The sequence below is a fragment of the Dendropsophus ebraccatus genome, chromosome 9, assembly GCF_027789765.1.
Source record: "Dendropsophus ebraccatus isolate aDenEbr1 chromosome 9, aDenEbr1.pat, whole genome shotgun sequence".
Lineage (NCBI taxonomy): Eukaryota > Metazoa > Chordata > Amphibia > Anura > Hylidae > Dendropsophus > Dendropsophus ebraccatus.
Window position 1 is genome coordinate 43061807 of NC_091462.1, and position 11417 is coordinate 43073223.

The 11417-nt window shown below is 45.0% G+C and overlaps 1 protein-coding gene across 1 annotated transcript in view; it reads right to left on the minus strand.

Moving 5' to 3' along the window:
• Window positions 1–519, minus strand: part of SH3BP4 (SH3 domain binding protein 4) — a 45488-nt gene extending 44969 nt beyond the window's left edge. Inside the window, exon 1 of the mRNA XM_069983133.1 lies at window positions 437–519. The gene's annotated coding sequence lies outside the window, so the exon portion shown is untranslated. The remainder of the gene's footprint in view (window positions 1–436) is intronic.
• Between the last annotated feature and the right edge of the window lie 10898 nt (window positions 520–11417).

An 11417-nucleotide genomic window follows, 5' to 3' on the forward strand; every position in this document is an offset into this window, starting at 1 on the left:
AACACATAATGCACACACACTACTGCACAGCACTGTATCACATAGTACTATCACATAATGCACACACACTACTACACAGCACTGTATCATATAGTAATATCACATAATACACACACTACTGCACAGCACTGTATAGAAAAGTACTATCACATAATGCACACACACTACTGCACAGCACTGTATAGCAAACTAGTATCACATAATACACACACTACTGTATATGTGCAAACTAACGCATCACAGTGCACACACTTCTACCCAGCAGTTTATATGTGCAAACTAACGCATCACAGTGCACACACTTCTACCCAGCAGTTTATATGGGCAAACTAACGCATCAGACACAGTGCACACACTGAGCGTTACCGCTAGTGCACACTCCTAAGCCCCCAGGCATGCGTGTATCCCCCCGCTGTGCTATATGAGGGTCTCTCACCTCCGATATAACGGGGATCCTCCTAAGCCCGGGTCACCGCAGCCCCATCCCTCTCCTCCTCTCGCTGTCTGTACTCAGGGAACAGTCCCAGCTGCTTTGAGAGGATGAGTGGGAGGGGCTACGCGTGACCCCGCCCCCGGGGAGGTCCTGAGTGGGGGGAAGTCTGTGATCCTTATTAACTCGTGCGGAGCAGCTAGAATGTGTCTCCGGAATCGTGATGCGTCGGGGTCAGGTTACCAGACGGGGGTCTGTGATCTGCAGCATTGTGTCTGACAGGCAGACATGACAATACACAATACAAACCAATAGTAACCTTAGATGGTATAATATAATAGTCTGCAGCAGGAAATGCACAGATAGCATGATGTATATCACCACACTGGGTTACAGGAGTGTAATCCTATGCCTGATGGTCTGTAATCTCACAATGCACACGCCTAGGTCTCTACTGTAATATACGCTAATGCACATGTGCTACAGATTGCATGGGAACTACATGGGGGTCACATCTGCAGCTCTTGGTGATTGTCAGGTTGCAGCAGTCATGTTGCATCATGCACAATGTGCAGTCTATTAGTAGCCTGTGCACCCAGTCGGGGCTAGCCCTGCATGGTTTGCTGCCTGGCATGCCTTGCACTGTCATGTGGCTACTAATCTTTGTCCGGTCTCAATGGGACCTGCAGCAGTTAGGGCCCTATTCCACGGGACGATTATTATTCAGATAACCGTTAAGTTGTTCGGAATGAACCGATAATCGTTCGGTTGAATAGCAGTTAACGATTAAACAACGAACGAGAAATCTTTGATCGCTTAATGAGACCTGGACCTATTTTTATCGTTGCTCATTCGCAGTAGCGAGGAACGCAATAGCAACGACAAGACGACCACAAGAACGATCATAAGTAACATTCATTGTTCCGTGTAATTGAATCATTTCAGGTCGTGCGCAATAGCGGTCGTTTGAGATTGTTTATCGTTAACGATTATCCTAATCGTCCCGTAGAATAGGGCCCTTACTCACTACAGACTATAAACAGGGAACAGGTCATAAAGGAAAGACTGAGATTTCTCCTCTTTTCCAATCCATTCCTGGCTTTGGCTTTAATAATCTGTCAGATAATTTGTCCGTGTATACACACCATAAGTAACATATATAAAAGTCTTATGGTGTGCTTACACACAGATTATCTGACAGATTTTTGAAGCCAAACCCTAAAATGGATTTGAAAAGAGGAGAAATCTCAGTCTTTCCTTTCTGACCTGTTTATAGTCTGTTCCTGGCTTTGGCTTCAAAAATCTGTCAGATAAATCTGTCCAAGTAAAGGCACGATAAGTGGTTGCAATTGGGACCCTGAAGGCAGACAAGATGTTAAAATCTGTATTCGGTCTCCATGTCTGAAAAGTTTTCAATAGGCAAAAGAGATGGAAAAATGAGTAGCAGGTAAGAAATTATAAGGTAAAAACAGAGTTTGTAATGTGATCGTATGAAATACTATAATTGTAGAAGAAGGAGGTCAGGTAAGCTGAGAAAAAACAAAAGAGGTAGGAAAACAATTATGAAGGGTGGCGTACATTATACAGCGATCAGTCATAACCACCTGACGGCCTCTTTCATGCGTTCAGTAGTTTTTCAGGGCTGTGAATTACGTCCGCAAATCCGCAAAAAATGAGTGCATCCCTAATCCACATTTATTCCGGATCGGTAAAAAGTGGAAAGACCATGGTCTTATATCAAAATGATATGGATTCTGAATTTGTGCAGACGTTACAGATGTTACAAGTAACGTCCACAAATTACGGATACTCCCACCCCGCCTGCTGCTTCGGAGAAAATGTGATACAGTTACTTGGCCCTTGTCAAAGTCACTCAGATCATCACATGTGTCCATTTTGTCCAGGGCTGATCAGTGTATCATCTTTACATTTTTTGGAAACTCTTTTCCGATCCTCACCTCAAGCAAGCATTGGCTTATCTTGTCTAATAACAATCAGTGTTTTGGATGACATGACAGCTATTATTTTATGCTTACTTGTAAAATCCATTAACATACTTCTCAGGATGGGGCTCAGGATTACAATGGTAACTATTCAAGGTCGTGTGGACATAGCTCATCAGAATAGACAGGCAGAAGTTACTATACCAGAAGCAGGGTCAGATAAGATAAAGCAAATAAGAAGCAGATCATGTCTGGACTGTCTGCAGGAAGACAGTGACTAGCAGAAGGACTGTCTCCAGGAAGACAATGACTTCATACCAAAGGAGTGTGGAGAGTTTCCGAGAAAATTCTATTTGCTGCAAAATATATATTTGGATGTGTTAAATCCCATAGTCCTTTTTGCTTGATGGGTTTTGTTCTCTCTAAGGGTCCTATTCCACGGGCCGACTAGGGCCGGATCAACGATGTAAAGGGCGCTAGATCGGCGCTCGTTTACTGGGCCTATTCCACGGCCCGACAATCATTTAGCGAGGGCTGCAGGGACATTGTTACCGATGTCCTTGCAGCCCTTGTTTCATACTTTACCTCACCAGGCTGCAAGTCTTCTCCCTCTCCCGGTCCGACGCGGCAGCATCTGCTTTGGAGCTGCCTGTCTGAACTGACAGACCATTCAGCCAATCACTGGCCGCAGCGATCCCGGCCAGTGATTGGCTGAGCGCTCTGTCAGCTGAGACAGGCCGCTCCGAAGCTGATGCTGCCGCGCAGGACCGGGAGAAGCAGAAGACCTGCAGCCTGGTGAGGTAAAGTATGATATTTTCAAACATCGGTCGCCCGCCGCGCCGGCGATTACATGTAGCGATGCGCGGGTGGCAACTGATGATTTTAGGTTTGAACCTAAATGAACGATCAGCCTATGACAATGATCATCGGCTGATCGTTCTCTCTATTCCACAGAGCGATAATCGGCGTAATCCCGCCGTGCTCAGTATGCTGCTGTAAATGAATGAGAGGGCCGCGCTTGTCCGTGAAGAGGAGTGGGAGCGGACGAGCGTGTGCCCTCTCATTCACTTACAGCAGCTCACTGAGCACGCCGTGTTTACTCAGTGTGAACGGGACCCTAGGGCGTGTTTACACAGAGAGATTTATCTGACAGATTTTTGAAGCCAAAGCAAGGAATGGATTTGAAAAGAGGAGTCTTTCCTTTATGACCTGTTCTCTGTTTATAGTCTGTTCCTGGCTTTGGCTTCAAAGATCTGTCAGATAAATCTCTCTTTGTAAACGCACCATTAGTCCCCTGATAGGGAACTGATCACAACACTTTATTTGGTTATAGCGCAAGACTAGTAATAGGGTGAGGGAGTCATCTTGTGCATAATTCTTCTTTGCTACCCATGCAGTTGTGGAGTAGGCTGATATCCAACCTTGTGCTCACTCATGTCCTTCCACACAAGCTCACTCATGCACATAGAAATGGGCCTATGCACTTATGCAAACAGATACCACTATAGCGTGAGAAGGGGGGGGGGGGTATTTTCCATATTCCTGTTGGTTTCATGTGCAGTCCAAGCAAGCAGGTTCACTAAATTCATTCACATACTGTGTGTTAATAGTTGATTATCAGAAGAGGCACAAAGAATTGGTGGTTACTTTCACACTAGGTAGCACTTTACTTAAGAGGATCTGTCAGCTCTATTTGCTGCTAAGAGCTGCAGACACTATTGGATAGCTGTTAGGGGCAAGGAGACAGTGCTCTGGTGCCACAACCTGGCATGCCTCCTCCTGGACTATAGGCCAAATCCTATAGGTCAGGTAAAAAGGTGCTGGCAGGGGAAAGTGAACAAGAAAGTGTGCCAGGCAGTAGCGGATTATAATAGGTCCATTTAGGGCGGTAGCCCCGGGGCCCTAAGCTCCTGGGGGGCCCAGGGCCTACTAAAAAGACATATACTCTTAGTGGTGTATTGTCTCCTGACTACCATTCTGCCATGATTTGCAAAAAATGTTAGCTTTTTTTTACCGCAATTTTGCACAAATAAGGGCATCGTGACATTATCGATACTGTACTATGAACGCCAGGCTAGTGCTTCCATAGATACAGTGGGATCGGGGGGGCCCAGGCTTGGTGAACAGCCCAGGGCCTACGGTAAAGTTAATCCGCCCCTGGTGCCAGGCTGTGCCTTTTGAGCAGCTCATAAGTTTAGCAACAACCACCAGTTCCAGGAAAGCTTTGCTTTGCTTTAATGCCCTAAGGGTGCGTTCACACTACAGAATTCTCGCAGAAAACATCCCGCGGATTCCACCGCTCGCCCCTGCGTGCTCCCGCTTAACTCTCTGCCCATGTCATGGACTTAATTCTATGACATGTCAATTCTTTGGGTGGATGGCAGAATCTGCCCAAGCACAGAATGGAGCCTACGGCACAGGCGGAGAATCAAGCAGAAGCACGGGGATGGAATCTGCAAAATGATATCCGCAAGAATTCCGTAGTGTGAACGCACCCTAACAGCTATCCAATGGTGTATGCAGCTATTAGTAATATCGCTCTTAGATTCACTTTCATTTACTTCACACAGGACCACACTTATCAATGCTCACCTACTCAACCCACTGTTTTGTGGCTCAGCTGAGCTTAAAGTGTATGTGGGGTTGGGAAACAGAATTCAGACAACTGAGTGGTCTAATGTGAGAGGTGGTTGTAATGTAATAGGTAAGGTTTCTTTTGTGCTGTATTCACTTTATAACCCTGTCCTGGCTAGCTGGGAGTTGTCAGTGTCACTTCTAATAACAGTGACTCAGTGATTTTCACACATTTTTTGTAAAACTGAATTCACCTACGATATTGTAACAGCTGAATGACGTCAAGACAACTTTGTCAAGAGATCACTGTCAGTGGAATGTCGTTCCGAAGATAGCTTCAGACATGCGTCTACATCATCACCTATACAGCTAAAAAAAGAATTATTTACTTTGAGGGAACGGTAAGATTTGATATTGCTGAAATACATACAGCTCATCAATTATTTTTTTCTGTTAAAAACTTTCCAAAGCTTTTTCCTTTCAGTGCAATAAAGGGTTTTTTTCTGAGATTTTCTAAAAATTGCAATGTGAACATACCCTTAGGCCATGTTCCCATACAGTAAAGTAGGAGCAAAGTACAACAGTAAAAAAGGCATAAAATGTGTCTGTATTTTGAGCTAAAGGCCCCTATATATTTTATACTTGTGTGGGCCATACCTGCTGCATATAAGGTGTATAGGGCTCACCCGACCCTTTTGTTCTGGGCAAGATGAGCCACTAAAGAGCTGTTTGGCTGCGGCCTAACCCTGCCTATAGAGAATACAGGAATGCTCGTCCGTGACAAATGTTCCTGTGTATGGGGAGGACAGGGCTGGACCGGAGAGATAACTGATGATCATTCGACCTTCAGTTATTGAAGGTGTATGGCCACCTTAATAATCAGTTAGTCTGTGCACACATTACAAAAATAGCCTCAAACTCATTGCCGTATCTCCAGCAATGAGTTTGAGGCTCTCTGCACCTGCGCAGTATGGTGCAGATTGGACCCGCTGTACTGCGCATGAGCGGCACAGCAAGAACGTAGGAGTGCTGATGTTAGGGACAGCACGCCTCTCGGGGACGTCGCCACAATTATGCAGGCTAATCACGCCCAGAGGGGCATGATTACTGCTCCAGACCGCCCAGGGGACTGTGACTACTTGCTGCGGCTCACCGCCCACCGTGACTACTTGGGGCAATTTACAGGGCGCCAAGCTTATAAAGTAAGTTTTCGGACTGTACATTGCAGGAACGTAGGGTTTAAAAGCATGTTTGGGAAGTGTGCTGGGTGCTGCTACAGCACATTTCCGTAGCGTTACAGGTGTTTTTTAAGTGATTGGTTCCCTTTAAAAGTCGGGGGGGGGGGCAAAAATAATTACAGGCAGGGGGTGGGGGGGGGGGGGGGACATAAAAAAGACACTTAGCTTACCTGTCCCCTTGCCCGCATTGTGCCGAATGACCGGGCTCCCATACCCTGCCGGATGTCATCTTCTTCCGGGTTCCGGGTATGTCATAACCTGGTTGAAATGTCACAAGTGGGTAGGATTTTAGCCCACTCAGCCAATAAGTGTCTGCAGCAGCGTCCCACCCCAGTCACTGACTGGCTGAGTGAGCCATCCATTGTGAGATAGGAGGGGAGTTAAGAAGACAGCCGGGGTACTGGAGTACAGGGCATTGGAGCAGGTGAATATGATCTCTTTTTTATGTACCCCCACTGCCAGCTTGAAATAATTTTTTTTCCATGCACCGGACTTCTCTTTTAAGCTGATTCAGATCCCTAGGGTATGGTTAGCTTTAGGCCTAGTTCACATAACACTATGGGGGATAGTTATCACACATGGTGTAAAGTGAAACTGGCTCAGTTGCCCCTAGCAACCAATTAAATTACAATGAGTCAGTGAAAAATGCGGATCGCATACAGATTCCTTTTGTTTTGAGAAGATCCACAAATACAGATGCAAAAAAGATTTAATAGCAGTGGTTTTTTTTTTGCAGATCATTACAGAAAAATGCTACAGAAAAAGACTACAGATACTCATTTTTTCAGTCTGCAAAGCACTTATAGTTGTGTGAAAAAAGCCTTATGCTGTGTTCCACAATGTGTTCCATACATGAGTTCAGTCTGTTTCAGATTCTCTCATCAGGAATTTACAGGATTTATATGATCACATTAAAAAGAACAGAGAAAAAAAGTCCATAAGCTGGTCAACAAGGAACTTGCCTGTATGTAATAATAGGGCTCAGATCAGTGACTATAGGCCCAAGTATAAAGGCCCTATTACACCAAGCGATTATCATTTGTATTTGGCCGATTATTGATCATTACGGACGATTATCGCTTCGATGTTGGCTGATCGTTGTCTTTCAACATATTGAAGGAAACCGAATCCGAAGACGACGGTCCCCTGTCTTCCGCGTGTAATAGGAGAGGTGGCAGCAGACTGCGTTATCTCCTATGCAGGGGCGGATTAACTTTTCCATAGGCCCCGGGCTGTTGACCAAGCCTGGGCCCCCCCACCCCACTGTAACTATGGCAGCAATAGAGAGCATAGTACAGGATAGATAATGTCATGATGCCCTGAATTGTGCAAAATTGCGGTAAAAAAAATCAGTGATTTCTCTTGCAAATTATGGCAGAACTGTAGTCAGGAGACAATACACCCCTGAAAGTATAAGTCTTTTTGGGCGGCCATGGACTCCTATGGACTACCCAGACAATCGAAAGATCGTCCAGGCAGCTTACCAGCTCGCTGTCACTGTGTGTAATCAGGCCCTATTACATTAAGTAATTATTAGCCTATTTGGCTGATAATCTCCTGGTGTAATAGCTACTGTTAAAGGCGATATGCACACTGTCGGCTCTTTTAACTTGGACAAAAAGCTGACCACCACAACCTCCTATGGGCTGGCTGGACAATCTATAGAGTGTCAGACCCGTCAGACCAGCGCTTACTTACTCTTTGTTCCCCACTTGCTGACGGTGCTATTACATGCACCAACAGCGAGCGGGTAAAAGTATGAGTGTGTGTGGGGAGCTGCAGGAGGGGCTGCCGGATGATTGTCAGGTAGTCCATAGGGCGATAAAAGGAAACAATTAGCCATCATGCACAGTGTCAGCTGATCATTGTCTTTCAACATGTTAAAAAATTTGTGAACAATAACAATGGCTTGCTGGTCGTTACACCGCGTAACAGGAGCAGTGGCAGCAAACTTCCGCTATCTCCTATGGGCTCCCCGGACATTTCTGAAATCCTCCGCTGTATGGTAATTAGGTGTAAGTAGTCACGGTGGGCATATGTAGTCACGGTCCTAGGCAGTTGTGAGCTCTGTAATCACGCCCAGGGGGCGTGATTGAAAGGCCTGCGCTCTGCTGATGTCACCCAGGGTCTGCGTTCCACTTCGGCGGCGCAGGGACGTCTTATGCATGCCGCGCATGCGCAGTATGGCAGGAGAAGACCCTGACATATTGTGCTTGCGTGGCGTGCTTAAGACGTTGCCGCCCGCCGTCTTTTAATCATGCTCCTCTGGGTGTGATTACAGCGCTTACAACCGCCTAGGACCGTGACTACATATGCCCACCGTGACTACTTACACCTAATTACCATACAGCGGAGGACTTCAGACATGTAAGATTACGGCGTAAACAAGAAGGGCACGGAGGGTACAGGGGTATGTTTGGGAAGTGTGCTGGGTGATGTACCAGCACGTTTCCTTATCATTAGGGGCATATTCGGCATGATTGGTTCCCTTTAAGGGTCCTATTCCATGGGCCGAGGAGGGCCCGATCAACGATGTAAACGAGCGGCAATCTGCTAGATCGCCGCTCGTTTACTGGGCCTATTCCACGGCCCGATGATCGTTGAGCGAGGGCTGCAAGGACATGGTTACTAATGTCCTTGCAGCCCTTGCAGAAGCAGTAATACATTACCTGTCCAGGCTTCTCCGCGCTGTCTTCATCCCAGGGTCCCGCGCGCTCTATCTTCTGAATGGCCAGTCAGCTGACAGGCCACACTCAGCCAATCACAGGCCGCGGCGGTCCCAGCCTGTGATTGGCTGAGCGCTCCGTCAGCTGACCGGCAATTCAGAAGATAGAGCGCGCAGGACCCTGGAATGAAGACAGCGTGGAGAAGAAGCCTGGACAGGTAATGTATGCTTCTGTCAAATCGTCGGTCGCCCGCCGCGCACCGCTATTCAACCGTAGCGATGCGCGGTGGGGGAACGATGATTTTAGGTCTGGCCCTAAATGAACGATCAGCCGATGACACGATCATCGGCTGATCGTTCTCTCTATTTCACCGAACAATAATCGGCCGAATCGGGCCAAATGGGGCCGATTATCGTTACTGTGGAATAGGGCCCTTAGTCATAGTATGCACTAAGCACAACTAACAGGATCTATCATAATGATAAGATAAGGCTTTCCTTTTCAGTTCTCAGTCAGTATAGTTTAGAACATTTACAGAGAACATTTACTAAGGAGTCTAATGTGTGTGACTATTCTAATGGGGATTGGTGTATATTTTGTTCCAATATTTTGTGACTGATTTATTAAAAATCAGTAAGTAAAAAAAAATGCAAAAATCGCACAAGCATATTCACCTGGTACTGACCAGACGTAGCCTGTACCTGTTTGTGCAACTTTTTAAAAAGTTGCAAATTATAAATTGGGCGCTAATCCCGGATTATGGGAACTTTTGGGTGAATACGTAAAACGGGCAGATTAAAAAAGAGTCGCATCTTATAAATATTTACCTGCTGTATACTGGTTCATAAATAGAACTTAGACCAAAAATGGGTGACAAATCCAATTATTCACCTAAAAATAGGCACAAAGGCCTTCCTGGATAGAGTTGTACAATCTCTACAGAGAAATCTGTGAGATCCACGCTGTACCTCCCATCATAAAGAGTTACACAGAGGTTTATACATAATACAGCTGTGTGCATAGTCTTTCTGCAGAGGTAAATATAATGTAAATAGAAATGTAAATAAACACTACTATATAATCACTAGTGTAATTAACCCCGTGTTTCAACAGATGAGAAGAATAGCGCAGCTTGTCAGCAGTAAGATTGCTTTTACATTAGTGCCTATGGGGAAGAAATGCATAACAGATGCCTATGCTATTCATTAGCCTTACTGTACACTGTGTTAGCGCCAGTGTAAACCAGACCTCAATCATCTGGTAATCTGATATATATACAACCAAACAGAGAGGTACTTTACATATGATATTCAAATATTTAGATACTTGAGCTGCAAATCTACCCAGTTACAAATCAGTATTATAGAGAATACTAATATATTATAGGTCCCTGGATATTTCGGCTGATATGCCACAGGAGCTGTGAAGAACCAAGGTAGGTACCGATATGTATGACTTTTTTCATATTTATTGCAGAATTCCAGAATATGACTTTAAATCTTTTATTTATTGACTAATTAAATTTAATTTGGTAATTTTTTTATATTGTACTATAGGAGACGCAATATTCTAATGTTTTTGCATCCTATTTGTCAGCTTTGCTGTGTAGACTGTGACCACATGAGCAGAGTTATCAGATCAACACTGGATTTAAAGAGAATGTACCAGCAGGTACATCGGTTTAAGATTTTTACATTAATAGACCGACTCCAGTGCGGGGATGCTGGTGCCACAGTCCTTTCTTTAACACGCCTCCCTGCTCAGGGTTCTGGTCACTGGCCAGCCTGAAACACTGGAGGTTGTCCCGTTCGCCCCCAGTGTGGCGTTCTGCCCTCTCATCTGTGAGGCAGCTCCATTAATTGTAATGGAGCCGCGTCACAGAGGGGAGGGAAGAACATCTGCTGCCTCCACTGCTTCAGGCCGGGCCGGTGACCGGGATTAGAACAGCGCCAAGCGTGGAAACAGGGCGAAATTTAAGAAAAAAAGACCACGGCATCGGCATCCCCGCACCAGAGCTGGTCTATTGATGTAAAAATCTTAAAGTTTTAATAACAAATATACAAGACTGTTACAGCCTAGACATGGCACGGCAGTATTATATGCACAGACAAAGCTCTTCTATCCAATTCAGCTATTATAAAACAGGTACTGTCTATACAGACAATATAGGAGGGTTGTTTGTGCTATAACCATGGGAATTGTAGATTTCTTTTTTATTTTACTTATTTATTGTTTAACAGCACTTTTATTCAAAATTAGGAAAATAATAATTAATTTCTTCTAGAAACACCATACTGGCTGTGTTGTATTACCACCCACAACCAGACATGGCACTGTTTTTGGAAGAAAGCAGCTGCGTTTTCTTAATTCTTTATTGCCTCTTTAAGAGTCGGTCAAATGGGGGCAGTTTGGGACTGTGTTCGCACATTGTGGTTTTATCGCTGTATCATCATGGTTTTATCATGTTTTCACTGAGAATGTTATTGAAATGTAAATTTTTAAAGTTTTTGATTGCGATACAAAGAAACAAACAAACAATAAATGTTATACTATGCCCACAGGACAA